Consider the following 13,392-nt stretch of genomic DNA (forward strand, 5'->3'; position numbering starts at 1 on the left):
TGATCTGAATCTGAATAACCCATTAGATCTAACCCTGAGCCTTTGGGATACCAAAGACCAAGGCTAGGGCACCCTTTCAGGTACCTGAAAATGCGTTTAACAGCATGCAAGTGTGATTCTTTTGGATTTGCCTGAAATCTGGCACATAAACATGTTGCAAACATTATATCTGGTCGACTGGCAGTTAGATACATCAGTGAACCAACCATTCCACGATATTCTTTTTGGTCCACTGGTTTTCCATTTGGGTCAGAGTCCAAATTTAATGGAGCTGAAATAGGTGTGGTTTTTGATGGGATTGAATCAAATTTGTATTTTCTCAACAAATCTCTGACATATTTTTCTTGGTTAATAAAAATACCATCCATGGTTTGTTTAATTTGTAAACCTAAGAAAAATGTTAATTCACCCATTAAACTCATCTCATATTCTTGAGACATAATTTTTGAAAACCTTTTACACATTCCATCATCAGTTGACCCAAATATAATATCATCAACATAAATTTGTACCAGCAAGATATCACCTTTTTCTTTCAAGATGAACAAGGTATTATCTATTGCACCTCTTTGAAAACCATTTTTGAGAAGATGTTTAGTTAGAGTATCATACCAGGCTCTTGGGGCTTGTCGAAGACCATATAAAGCTTTGTTCAGTCTATATACCCAATGTGGATGCTTTCATTTATGAAGCCTGGAGTCTGCGTAACATACACTTCTTCTTCCAATGTGCCATTCAGAAACGCACTTTTTACATCCATCTGGAAAACCTTGAATTGTAAGTGAGCAGCATAAGCCAAGAAAATTCTGATGGCTTCAAGTCTTGCAACTGGAGCAAAAGTTTCATCGAAATCAACACCTTCTGCTTGACAATAACCCTTGGCAACTAATCTAGCTTTGTTTCTGACAACGTTGCCATCTTCATCCATCTTGTTCCGGTAGACCCACCTCGTTCCAATGGGTTCTCTCTTTAACCCTGGAGGACAAGGAACAAGCTCCCAAACATTGTTCCTTTCGAACTGGTTGAGTTCTTCTTGCATAGCTTCAACCCAGCTTGGATCTGCCATAGCCTCGTCAATCTTCTTCGGTTCAATTAGTGATAAGAAGGTGACGTTCAAGCATTGATCACTTGTGGCTCTTCTAGTCTGAACCCCACTATCTGGATTGCCAATAATCTGCTCAATGGGATGAGCAGCAGTCCATTTAGTGTATTGACTAGGTTGGTGTAATACAACATCAGTGCAAGACACCTGACGATCTCCAACTGTTGCAGCAACAGGAGGAGAATCAGTCCAAACTACTTCAACTTCATCATTATTGTCAACTGAAGAGTTAACATGATTATCTTCAAACAAAGGTATCTCTTGAAGAACTGGAGAAGCTTGAACTGGTTCTGATGTTGTTGTGGCACGCACATCAGATCCAATTACCAGTTTTTCAGGTAGGTTAAAACTGATAGAAGGATAGAATGAGGTGTCACAGAAGTTCTTCTTTACCTTAACTGGTTCCAAGACTTGGTGTTTGGAAACATTTTCTGGTGTACTAACTGATTGATGAACCTGATCAGATACACCAAAATCAACTGGGACAACTGAAGATAAATCAAGGGTTGGTCTTTTGTTGATTGCTTCATTTGATTCATCGAACGTGACATGAATTGTCTCATGTACCTTTTGGAGTCTATAATTATAAACTCTATAGGCTTTTCTAATATTTGAATACCCCACAAAGACACCTTCGTCAGCTTTTGCATCAAATTTTCCCAACTGACTGGAATCGTTTAAAATGTAAACTGGACAGCCAAATACATGGAAATATCCAACATTTGGCTTACGATTCCTGAGGACTTCATAGGCAGTCTTCCTATGTCTCTTGACATAAACTGACCGGTTTGGGTGTGACACGCAGTTGCTACAGCTTCAGCCCAAAAACAGGTGGGAAGACCAGATTCAGATAACATACTTCTGGCAGCTTCAATCAATGTGCGATTCTTCCTTTCAACCACACCATTTTGTTCTGGAGAACGAGCTGACGAGAAGTTTTGAGAAACGCCAGTGTCAGTGCAAAATGTCTCCAATTCTTTATTCATGAATTCTGTACCGTTATCACTTCGCAACTGACAAACTTTCTTGGTAAACTTGAGCTCAATTCGCTTGATGAGAGAGATAATTTCACCAGATGCATCACTCTTTGATCTGATAAATATCACCCAACAAAATCTGGTGTATTCATCGACCACAACCAAAGTGTACCTTTTACCAGCTTTAGTTTGAACATTCACTGGACCAAAAAGGTCCATATGAAGCATGTGAAGAGGTTCAGTGATGCTGAAATTCTGTTTGGTCTTGAAACTGGCTCTTTTCTTTTTGCCCATTTCACACCCTGGACATGGCTTCTCCCTTTAAAGGAAAACAAAGGTATCCCATCAACTAGTTGCTTTCTTGACAACTTGTTAATGTTTTTGAAGTTAAGATGGGATAACCGTTTATGCCACAGCCAGTTGGTGTCCTCATCAGCCTTGACATAGAAACAATGCTCTTTTGGAGTAGGCTCCATGTTCATGATGTACACATTCCCTTTTCTTGGTGCAATCATTACTACCTTCCAATCCTTGTTAAAAACAGTGCCTTGAGCAATGTCGAACAGTACCCTATATCCATCATCACAAAGTTGACTGACACTTATCAGGTTATATTTCAAACCATTTACAAATGCAACCTTAGTGAATTGAATCTGCCCATTGTCAACAACACCATATCCTTCAGTTTTCCCACTTCCATCATTACCAAATGTCACTGCAGGTCCATCACATGCAGTGAACTCTTCCAGCAGGGGCTTACATCCGGTCATAGTCCGGCCAGCTGCGCTGTCCAGATACCAAATATTTTGTTTCGATCGCCCTGCACACCCAAGTTAGTGATCAGTTATTTTTGTGAACCCATCTTTTCTTGATGGGTCCACTGGACTTCTTCCGAGAAGTCCCATGTGCTTGACTAGGTGTTGAACTGGATGAGGAAACTGGAGGGTTCTCTCCAGTTTCTGGAATAAAAACAATTGGTTTCAGTGGAACATTGACCTCCTTTTTCTTTTCGATGTATGCTCCTTTCTGAGCAGATTGTTTTATCTTTTGTTTTTGAGGAGGAGTTTTGACAATTTGTTTTTCAACAGAAGAGGATGCACCTCCTTCCAAATTCTTAATTCTGGCAGTACAACTTTGTACCTGCCTTGACAAATTTTGGATTTGATTTTCCATTCTTACCAAAATGTTTTTTCTTCAGGCTGCTGGCCTTTGGACTTTGGCTCAGCGGGGGTTTTAGTCTTTAGAGTTGAGGACTCACTTGACTTATGAGGTAAAGGATTGTCACCATATTCCTTTTTAACTGGAGCTTTAGCCTTCTTGGCTCCAGTTTTGACCTCAACAGGGTTGGTCTTAGTGGATTCAGATTTGATTGTGCCAGAGGAATCATAAGGTGTTTCAATTTTAACAGATTCTGGCAATTGGTGAATTGTGGGTAAAACAGCTGCCATCTGAAGATCACCAGATTTCCAGGCAGTTTTTTGAGCATCAATGGTTTTAGAAAAAGCGTCATAATTTTTACCAGATGCTTGAACCCAAGAATTAATAACCATATGTTCTTTTTCAAGATCAAATTTCAGTTTTTGGTTATCTCTTTCCAATGCCTCGTTTTTCAAATCTGACTCTTTAAGAGCCAACTGGACACTTTGCAAATCATTTACTTGACTTTTCATGTTGTTTAATTCAACCAAAACTGTTTCTAAATATCTTTCACAGTCAGTTCTCATGGTTTCAACAAATAACAAGTCATCATTCAATGATTCAGCAATATCCAATTTCAGTTCTGAATCAATTTCGATATCATAATCCCTTACCTTCTTTAAAATGATATCAACCCATCTTCCAGATACAACATCATCCTTCACCACTGGTTGTTGACTCTCCAATGCCATGAAACACATATCTCTAATCTCTTCTTCATCATCAGATGAATCATCAGAGAGTTCCCATTTCCCTTCAGTTTGAGCCATCATGCACTTGTTCTTTTCTTTCTCATTATTTTGTTCAAGAGACATGAGAGCAATCTGGGCCTTAAGTTTCTTGTATTTGGCCTTATAATCATCAGTTTTAACAAAGTTTGGGACAATAGGACCAGTTTGGTAGTTCATCTGACTAGATCTGCATTCCTTCATGAAATGGCCTTTCTTACCACATTTATAGCAGGTAAGATTAGCCTTATCCATTGAGATTGAATTGGAAGCATTATTGGACCCATTAAATCGATTAGATTTATGCTTAAACCTATTAAAGGTTTTAGCAATCATGGCAACCAGATCATCATCGTCAGTTTCCTCACAACCATCACTGAGATTAGTGGTTAGACCAGAGTTCAAAAAGTTGTTTAACATTTCCTTCATAGAATGTGACTGGACATTCTCAGTAGATATTAAAGCAGCACAAGGTTGCCCAGAAAAGTTGGCAGCCTTGGAACTCTGAGCATGGTTTAAAGCATCTTGTTCAGCGAGTAATCTTGCTGCATCATTATCTTCAGTAAATCTGAAGGCTCCATAAAGAGAGGCAAGAGTATGGCTATGCAAGGTCTTTCCTTGTCTTAAGACAAGAACCATGTGTGCCCATTTGGATGGCAAAACATCACAGAATTTTTCAAGAAGAATATCCTTATCCTTCTCCACTCCCAAGCCTCTAAGTTGATTAATTAGGCCAGTAAATCTGGTATAAGTACCAGTTAAACTTTCATTGGGAAGAGCAAAGAAGGATTCATACTTCTTGTTGAGAGCAACCTTTCTAGTGACAATGGTGTCATTTCCTCCTTCAAACTGGAGAACTAATTCATCCCACATAGATTTTGCACTTGGAAATAGCACAAGAGTAGGAATTAGTTCCTCAGGTATAGCAGAAAGAATCATGTTTTTCAGTTTGGTATCAAGATCAACCAATCTGCGATCCTCATCTGACCAATGTTCCTCAGATTTTTCCCTGGTGCCTCTTCTCCCAGTGGGGTCGAGAAGAGGGCTAACACCACTGGACATGGGTGTATATGGCCCATCCTTAAGGATTTTCAACATATACCTCTCTATCCCACCAAAATGCAAGAGCATTCTAGCCTTCCATGTACCAAATGTCTCACCATTCCCATCGAATTTGGGAACAGGAGAGTTGGAGTAATGTACATGAACGTGGTTAGCTCCAGGAGTAGGAGGAGGAGGAGGAGGGTTAGTATTTAAAGGAGTAGCAATATTAGGATTAGATTCATTTGGACCAGAACCATTCTCACCTTCAGCAGCCATCGAAGCAGACCTAGGTTATAGAATTGAAACAATTCAACCTGCCTGCTCTGATACCACTTTTTAGTCCCAACTATTACTAGATGGGTGCTGAAGACACCTCTATGTCGATGGTGAGTGAACTTTGCAACACGATCAATTAATCTGGATGTGACCAGTTTAGATTGATTGTGTACCAGGTTAACTGGAATTAAGTATTAAGGTGACAGAATATTAATACACTGCAATAATATAAATGATGAGTATATAAACTGGTGAGACAATATGTAATTTTCAAGTGTATTTTATTTATTACTTGTTAAAATAAAATACAAGGTTGTTGCGGAACCAAGATAATACAAGAATGTAAATATCCTAACAACCCATGAATTACAATTGATCTAAACTTGGAAATTCTCCTAAACAATCGAAACACTTAGAGTTGTGAAATGTTTCTTTTTGCGATTGAGAGAATATTGCACAAGTTCACCAATATTGCAGAATATATGTATTTGCAAAAGTTATTGAAACAGCTTGTGCAAGGACCTCTATTTATAGTCGAAGATTGAGCATGGGGATCTCAACTTCGATGTACAAATATGGTTGACAGCACACAAAAGTATTGTTTAAATAATCCTTTGTGTGTGTTAAATAAAGTAAGACAAAAGGTTACTTTATTCAACCACTCTACATCTTTGTATCTTTATCCAAAGACAATATCATTGTCCGGTTAAAAGGATGTAGAGTAAAAAGGTCCTCCTCGTAATCAGTGTAAAGCTTTGTAAGAGCATTTACACTGGAGGATTCTCCAGTTGATTGATCTGGTAGATTGTCAACTGGGCTTCGCTGCCATTGCCAATCTCTATCTTCCATTTGTTGTCTTTGACTTCAACTGGAAGGTCTTCAGATTCTAGTCGTCTGATCTCAACTGGAGGAAGTCATCAGTTGCTAAACCTGTACAATGCAACTGGACTTCTAATATTTCGGACAATTCCTCATGCTCTCCAGATGTCACTGGAGAGCTCCAGTTTAGTTAAAACTGGACCTAACAAGGTGTGTCGGACTCTATAACGCACCCTCCATCGCACCCCTTCTCGGCAACACAATGTGCACTTGATGTACGTTTTTATATTGTCTTTAAATTTATAAATGTTGTACAAGTAACTATCTTAAACCACACACTTTTACGAGCAGAGAACCCGGTCAATGTAGTATAGTCTAGTGATAAGCTACATGATCGTTCGCAGAGACGCGTTGAATTCTCAACCTTTGGTTGCTCGGGTTGACCATTACTCTGCCACCTATTTTGAAAAGAACCAAAGTTATTTCTAGCATAACTTGAATTAAAGTTAGAATTATCGGGATTTCTTTGGAATAGTCCACGTTGGTAGCCTCCTCGGTATTGGTTTTGAACAAAATTGACTTGCTCGGTAGCCTCCTCTTCACAATCTTCGGTATAGTGCATTCCTCCACAATTGTTGCACCCGTGTGCAATTACTTTGAGGTCCTTGTCCATTATGTCCAACCTATCTTCAAAAGTACAAAAACAGTTAGATAAAGCTTTAAGTTCATGAATTACCTCATTGTCGTAGTTGCTCTCAATGCTAGCCACGGTCCTCCTCGGTCTTCTATCTCGATCCTTATCGTCCATATCTCGAGCTAAGATAGCTTGCACCATATCCTCCATCATTTTGTACGCGGCATTTGTAGCCTTGTACAAAAAGTTACCACCGTCGGCTAGGTCTAAATCCTTTTGGGAACTCTTGGATAAACCATAGAAAAAGACTTCCATGATCTCATCCTTGTTAAGTCCATTCCCGTGACAGTTTCTGATCATTTCCCTAAGCTTTTTCCATGCGTCAACTAGTGATTCTCCTACGTCTTGCTTGAAAGCCTTGATGTCTCGAAGCATTTTCCTAACTAGACTCGGGGGAAAGAATCGCGAGACAAACTTTTCACGAAGTTGATTCTATGTAGTGATGGTACCTTCATCGAGCTCATCAAACCAAGCACGTGCCTCTCTCGCGAGAGGCGACAGAAATAAGCTAAGTTGCACGTTGTCATCGATGACATCTCCTCTGTATTTGAATATTTTGCACAAACAGGTGAACTTGCTTACATGCTTATGGGGGTCGGATTTTGCTTGGTCGTCATACTGGTTGTCTTGGATTAACTTAAGGTGGTGTCCTTTGACTGAAAACGAATCTCCTAAGTTCGGTAAGACTATTGCCAATCCCGGTGTCGGTGCAACGACCCTCGTCCTTTCCATCATGGGTCGATCGAGTTCGTCTACTACACCTCTAGGGGAGTTTGGTTGAGACATAGTGTCGGGTGATCCTACGGGGTCTTCTAAGTCGAAAAGGTTTTCTAAGTTACCTACGGGTGTCGAGTTGGATCTGTTGAGCCTTCTCCTATGTCTGATTCTACTTAGGCTTGTCGAAACGCGTCTTAAAACCGTTCCTGATCTCAAACGCATCAACTATCTAAGTACCCTACAAAACTTCAAGAAAGATCAACGCACCAATATAAAGCTAAAAATGAAAAATTAAATTAAACTACTTAAACTAAAATTGGAAAAAAAAATATTTTTGGATTTTTGATTTTAAAAAAAATGAAAATACGAACTAATTAAGCTAACCCTAATTTTGACCTAATTTGACTTAACCTAAGTACTGAAAAGTAACTACTTCGTGCCGAACCACAAATCAGGATCCAACTACACTACTAAACTAAGAATGCGTCGCATTCCCCGGCAGCGGTGCCAAAAGACTGTGATATGCGTTTTTATTTTGTCTTTAAATTTATAACTGTTGTACAAGTAATATCTTAAACCACACACTTTTACAAGCAGAGAACCCGGTCAATGTAGTATAGTCTAGTGATAAGCTACAAGATCGTTCACAGGGACGCGTCGCTTACCTAATCTAGTAATATGTGTAATTCTAGCGGTTGTGAGGTTGTCACAATTTCCTATTATATTAATGCAATAAAACTAAATAAAAGTCGTAACCGCTTATTCAGCGAGAGGCTCAGTCTAAAAATAGTTTGAAAATGCATAAAACAGTAATTAAATTAAAATACTTGTTTGGCATCTCCAACCTCATGGTAGACCAAATACTATCCTACTGGTTTGCTAAACTGTTGGAAACTTAATCACGACTCAGATTCTCGTTAGATTCACTTTGCCTAATTATATAGTGTTGTTGTTAGACTCACACTACCCTATAAACAAATTCTTTCTAGATTTATTGTTTAAGCATTAATGACCTAAAGTTTGTGTTACTAATTCATCTTTTAATTACCCGGCTCTTAAGCCATGACCAGATATAGTTATCTCCGATGACCACAGTGCTCGTTTCCAAGTCAAAGGATCGCGTCTGACATTGTTAAGCATCATGTTCAACTCATCCTAATCATTATGGTTCTGGATCCCTCGGTTACAAGTGAATCACTTTTTACTTCTAGTTATAGACCGACCAGTCGTTTTCTGTTCTAGCATATTAGTCCAAGTGTATGATCATAGACAACCATCAGAATTAAACTAATATGTTCAGATATAGAACCGATAACAATATGAATTACTAATAAACATGGATCTACGATAAACAGTAAAATACATTCCAACAGATTCTAACAAACACAGTAAAACAATAAACGTCTACATGATCACATTGATTCAAACAAGTATTTAGCCTACTAGCCTAATATTATTAAAGGAATAACAAAGTATGAGAAGATAAAAGACATTGTTCAACAATAAAGGATAAATAAAAGATAAATATCTAGACCAAGGATGAAGATCGGAAGGCGTTAGAAGATCCAAAACCTTCTGGAAATCTGCAAAGTCGATCTAGGGTTGATGCTGGGCGGCTAGGGCTGCTGAATCGGCTTTCTCTTAGGGTTTTGAGGGTTAGTTCGACGTAAATAGGTGTTTAAGTCGGTTTATAATCTGGGCCGACCAGCGGCGCTGGTTCTGGGCTTCGTAGGGACAACGACGCTGGTCTTCAGGGTGCAGCATTGGGTGCTTGCCAACGGCGCTGGTGGTTGCTGTTTGATCTCGTATTTCTTCGTTCGGCTTCCGAGTCATTTCCTTGTGTCTTGTAACTTCATAGGCTTCCTTCTTGAGTTACTTGATGTCATTTACCCTCTCTCGTATCTTCCGTGAACCTGCATAAACATACGATTCCATTAAGTACCAATAGTTCCGGAATAATAACTCATTTAGACATAGAAATGAAGTCTTTCGATAGGGGTTTTTGTCACAAAATGGACGCTTATCAGCACTGCACCAATTAAGAGGTGTGTCACACTCCCTACCACACCTCCTTTCAAAACACTAGGTGTGCCGCAGCCTCTTTAGAGGTACGTCACACCTACTTGACGAACCAGCAACTTTCCATTGTTTTTCATCCAAAACGAAAGCCAAGCAAAAACCCACCCTATGTCCGACTTTAATACATAAAAGTGACATCTTTCATGATCATTTGATGCTATCAAAACAACCATTGATTCATTAATGAATTACAAACATTATTGGACTATTTAATTACTCAAAACATCCTTATATGATTATTAAAAGCGACCGAATTTTTCCCAACCCTTATGGCCAGGAATGTGATGATAGGATGGACCAATTAAACACCACATCAAGAAGGGGGTACCTTAATTTAATGTATACAATGATTAGGACATAATCTATGAACCAAATCTCACCCGAATCACCATGAATCACAAGAAACACACACGAATTGCTTGAGAGGATGAAGGGGGAGGTTTTAGGGTTTGAGAAAAGTGGAAAAACTGAACTATGTTTGTGATTAGGGTCTAATTACATCCTAATCTGCTGTAGCAACCTTTCCCACTTGACACTTTGAGTCTCTCAACCTTAAGACATCACATTTAGGGCTTAAACTCACTGCCGGGAGTACAACCGAGACTTGAAGCACAACTAGACCATCTTAAACACATTAACACATATATCATTAAGGGATTAACACCTTACACATATAGCACATTAATCATACATAAGCATTAAATCTCCTAGAGATTTAATAAACACATAGTGTTGACTTAATGATTCAAGTCAACTGTTAACTCAAAACTTGGGATGTTACAAATCCAGTTAAAATATAAAAGAAGGAATGTAGCAAAGAATTTATCTCAAGTTGATAAATTTTGAACATTAAGTTTACGCTTTGTATGAATTCACTATGTTAATATTTGTTTTTCCCCCTGGAAACAAAGCTACAAATAGATTTTTAAAATTAGCCATATGCCCGCGCGATGCGGTTGTGCGTTGATAATGGTGGCGGCGACGGATGGCGGTGGCGTCGACGATGGGGTGGTGGCGGCAGTAGTGGCGAGGTTATTAATATAAAAGTAATTGACATATAAAAGGTATTGTAAGGTAGTTAAAATTAAGGGTATTATAGGTATATATGTGGAGATATTTAAATTAATGAATAAATAACACGGGTAGTTTGGGTAGATCAAGTTTTTTTTTTTTTTGAGAATATAGGAGGCCCAAATGCTTTATAAGGTAGTTAAGACTAGACAAATGTCCGTCCACAGTGAAAACGTTGGCGATGGTGTCCTTGGGATTTAGCCCAAATGGACATTTAATTCCCCTTATGTCTTTCAGTCAATTGTTGGTCACGGGTTCAAAACCTTTAAAAGGTATATTGGGAAGTCCTTGCCAATGAGGTGAGGCATAGGGATTTTCTTTAGCATTTAGCTGGTTTCCTCCAGAACGGTAGTGGGACTTCTACCCCAGTCATGCCCTCGGATCGATTGTGTTGGTGACGTGGTCGATCTCTACATGACGTTGAAGAGGCAATGCCGCTGAGTCCAATCACCACTGCTATTCAAAAAAAAAAAATCATTGGCAGTGGTGGCAGTGGCAGTGGTAGTGGCAGTGGCGGGCGGTGGCGAGCAGTGTGATTATTAGTGTAAAAGTAATTGATGTAAAAGGGGACAATGTAGGTTAAATTTGGGGTTGAAGGATGTGTAGTGTAAATAATTTCATTAAGAGTATTATAGATAAATTAGGTAGATATATTTAAATGAATGAGTAGTTTGAATTTATCAAGTTATGTTTTAAAAAACGTTGAGCCAATAAATGCTTTATAATGTTTTTTAGATTTAGATTTAGATTTAGTTTAGATAGTTTAGATTTAAATAAATAAAAGTTACATTATATTAAAATTGAAAAGGAAGCGTTATCTACACTATCTCATAATTTCTCCATACCTCAAAAGAAGGAACCCAGTTGGAATACGATGGCAGCCACAAGGCAAATGGTGATGACGAAGGTTTGGGAGCGACATTGAAGTCGTTTTTGGTTAACTTGGACACATTAAATGTTAACTTCTATACATGAAGTACAACTTAAACGTCAAAATTGAGAACAATACTAGAGTTACTAACAAATTACAAACAAAAGTTGTAAAAACACATGTGTCATCATTAGAATAAGGAGAGAGAAACATGAAAGAGAAAAAGATTTTATTTTAATTTGGTCCATCCAACTTGACAAGTTAGTTTGTAAACTTTTTTGCAATTTGTTTGTAGCTTTAGCATTTCTCTAAAATTAAAGACGATGTATCAAAAATATATAGAAAGATATACCACATGCCATTTAGTTACAACTAGTATTTTTACCAAGGCGTTGCCACGGGTGAAAAATAAAACTTTAGTGTCAAAAGTTAAAAACATTAAACCGTAAAACAAAGTTTGTGTGACAAAAGTTAAGAAAACAAAAGTTTTGGGTTATGTGGTAAAGGACTTAAAAAACACAAAGTTATGTGAGAAAAGTTAGAAAATTAAGAAACTTAAACTTGAAAACATATTTTGTGTGGTGAAAATTTAAAAAATAAAAGTTATTTGGCAAAAAGTAAAAGGGAAAATGTAATTAAAAAATATTATTTTAGTGACGAAAGTTTAAAAAGTAAAAGTTATGTGGTAAAAATAAGAAAGAAAAAAAAAACTTTTGATGGGAAAAGCTTAAAAACCAAAAGTTATGTAGCAAAAGGTAACTAAAGCAAAACTTCAGTGGCAAATATTAAAGGGGAAAGGTTAGGTAAAACATGCAGTACCTATCTCAGGTAAAGCAGGGGGGATTATGTAAAATTCAAGGAGAGTTTATGTAAAAATCAGGGGGGTTATGTATGTTTATTAAATTCAAAGGTTTAATTTGTAACTTTTTTTAATGTGGCAGTACCTAAGCTTAGGTAAAGTCTGCAGTACAGATCATTTTCCCAATATTAAAATACTTAAAGTTGAAAAAGCTCCGTTATATATTATTTTTGTAACTATCCTGAGTTATTCAAGCAACACTTAACGGTCATTAAATCTGACTTAACAGTTGTTAAATCCGTTAGTCTTGTTGGTTGTGGTATTGCAAGTTGTACCTCATGCATGAGGGATGTGTTTTTAGCTACAGTAACACCCCTTCAGTACATAGCTGACGTTACAAATTAGTATGTATATATAATTTTCTATTTAATATAAATAATGTTGAAAACTGTATCGTTATTATTATTTGGTCATTAATATTTTTCTAGCGATCAATAAGAATAATCACTTAATCTCTTATATAAATAAAACAAAATTATTTTTAGAATTTTTTTTCCTATGTGGCATTTTCTCTTAAGCTATTTTTTACAAAATTATGATGTCATAATTATTTTTCTTTATTTTCAAAAGTCTATTTTTTTTATATTAGGCCCTATGTTATTTATTTTTTTACATATTATTTTTGTAACCTTAAAAACGATTTTTTATATTAGGCCCTATGTTATTTATTTTTTACATTTTCTTTTGTAACCTTATATTTTTTAAAAATTAATATGAAAAATGATCGATTGTATTTTAGCTCTCTTTATTTTTAATTCTATATCTACCACTGATTTATGGTAGTTAGTTTTACTTTTTTTTTATCACCTAATCAGGTTTATATATTAATGTTTATCTTTATAAATACGTTGCTATCTCCATATCAAAAATTATAATGTGTCGACAACAAATTACATAATAACAACAACGGTACCTAATCCGGCAAAAGTCGTGTTTGGGGGAGTTAGAATGTAGACAA

Source organism: Erigeron canadensis, chromosome 3 (genome assembly GCF_010389155.1).
Source record: "Erigeron canadensis isolate Cc75 chromosome 3, C_canadensis_v1, whole genome shotgun sequence".
Classification (NCBI taxonomy): domain Eukaryota; kingdom Viridiplantae; phylum Streptophyta; class Magnoliopsida; order Asterales; family Asteraceae; genus Erigeron; species Erigeron canadensis.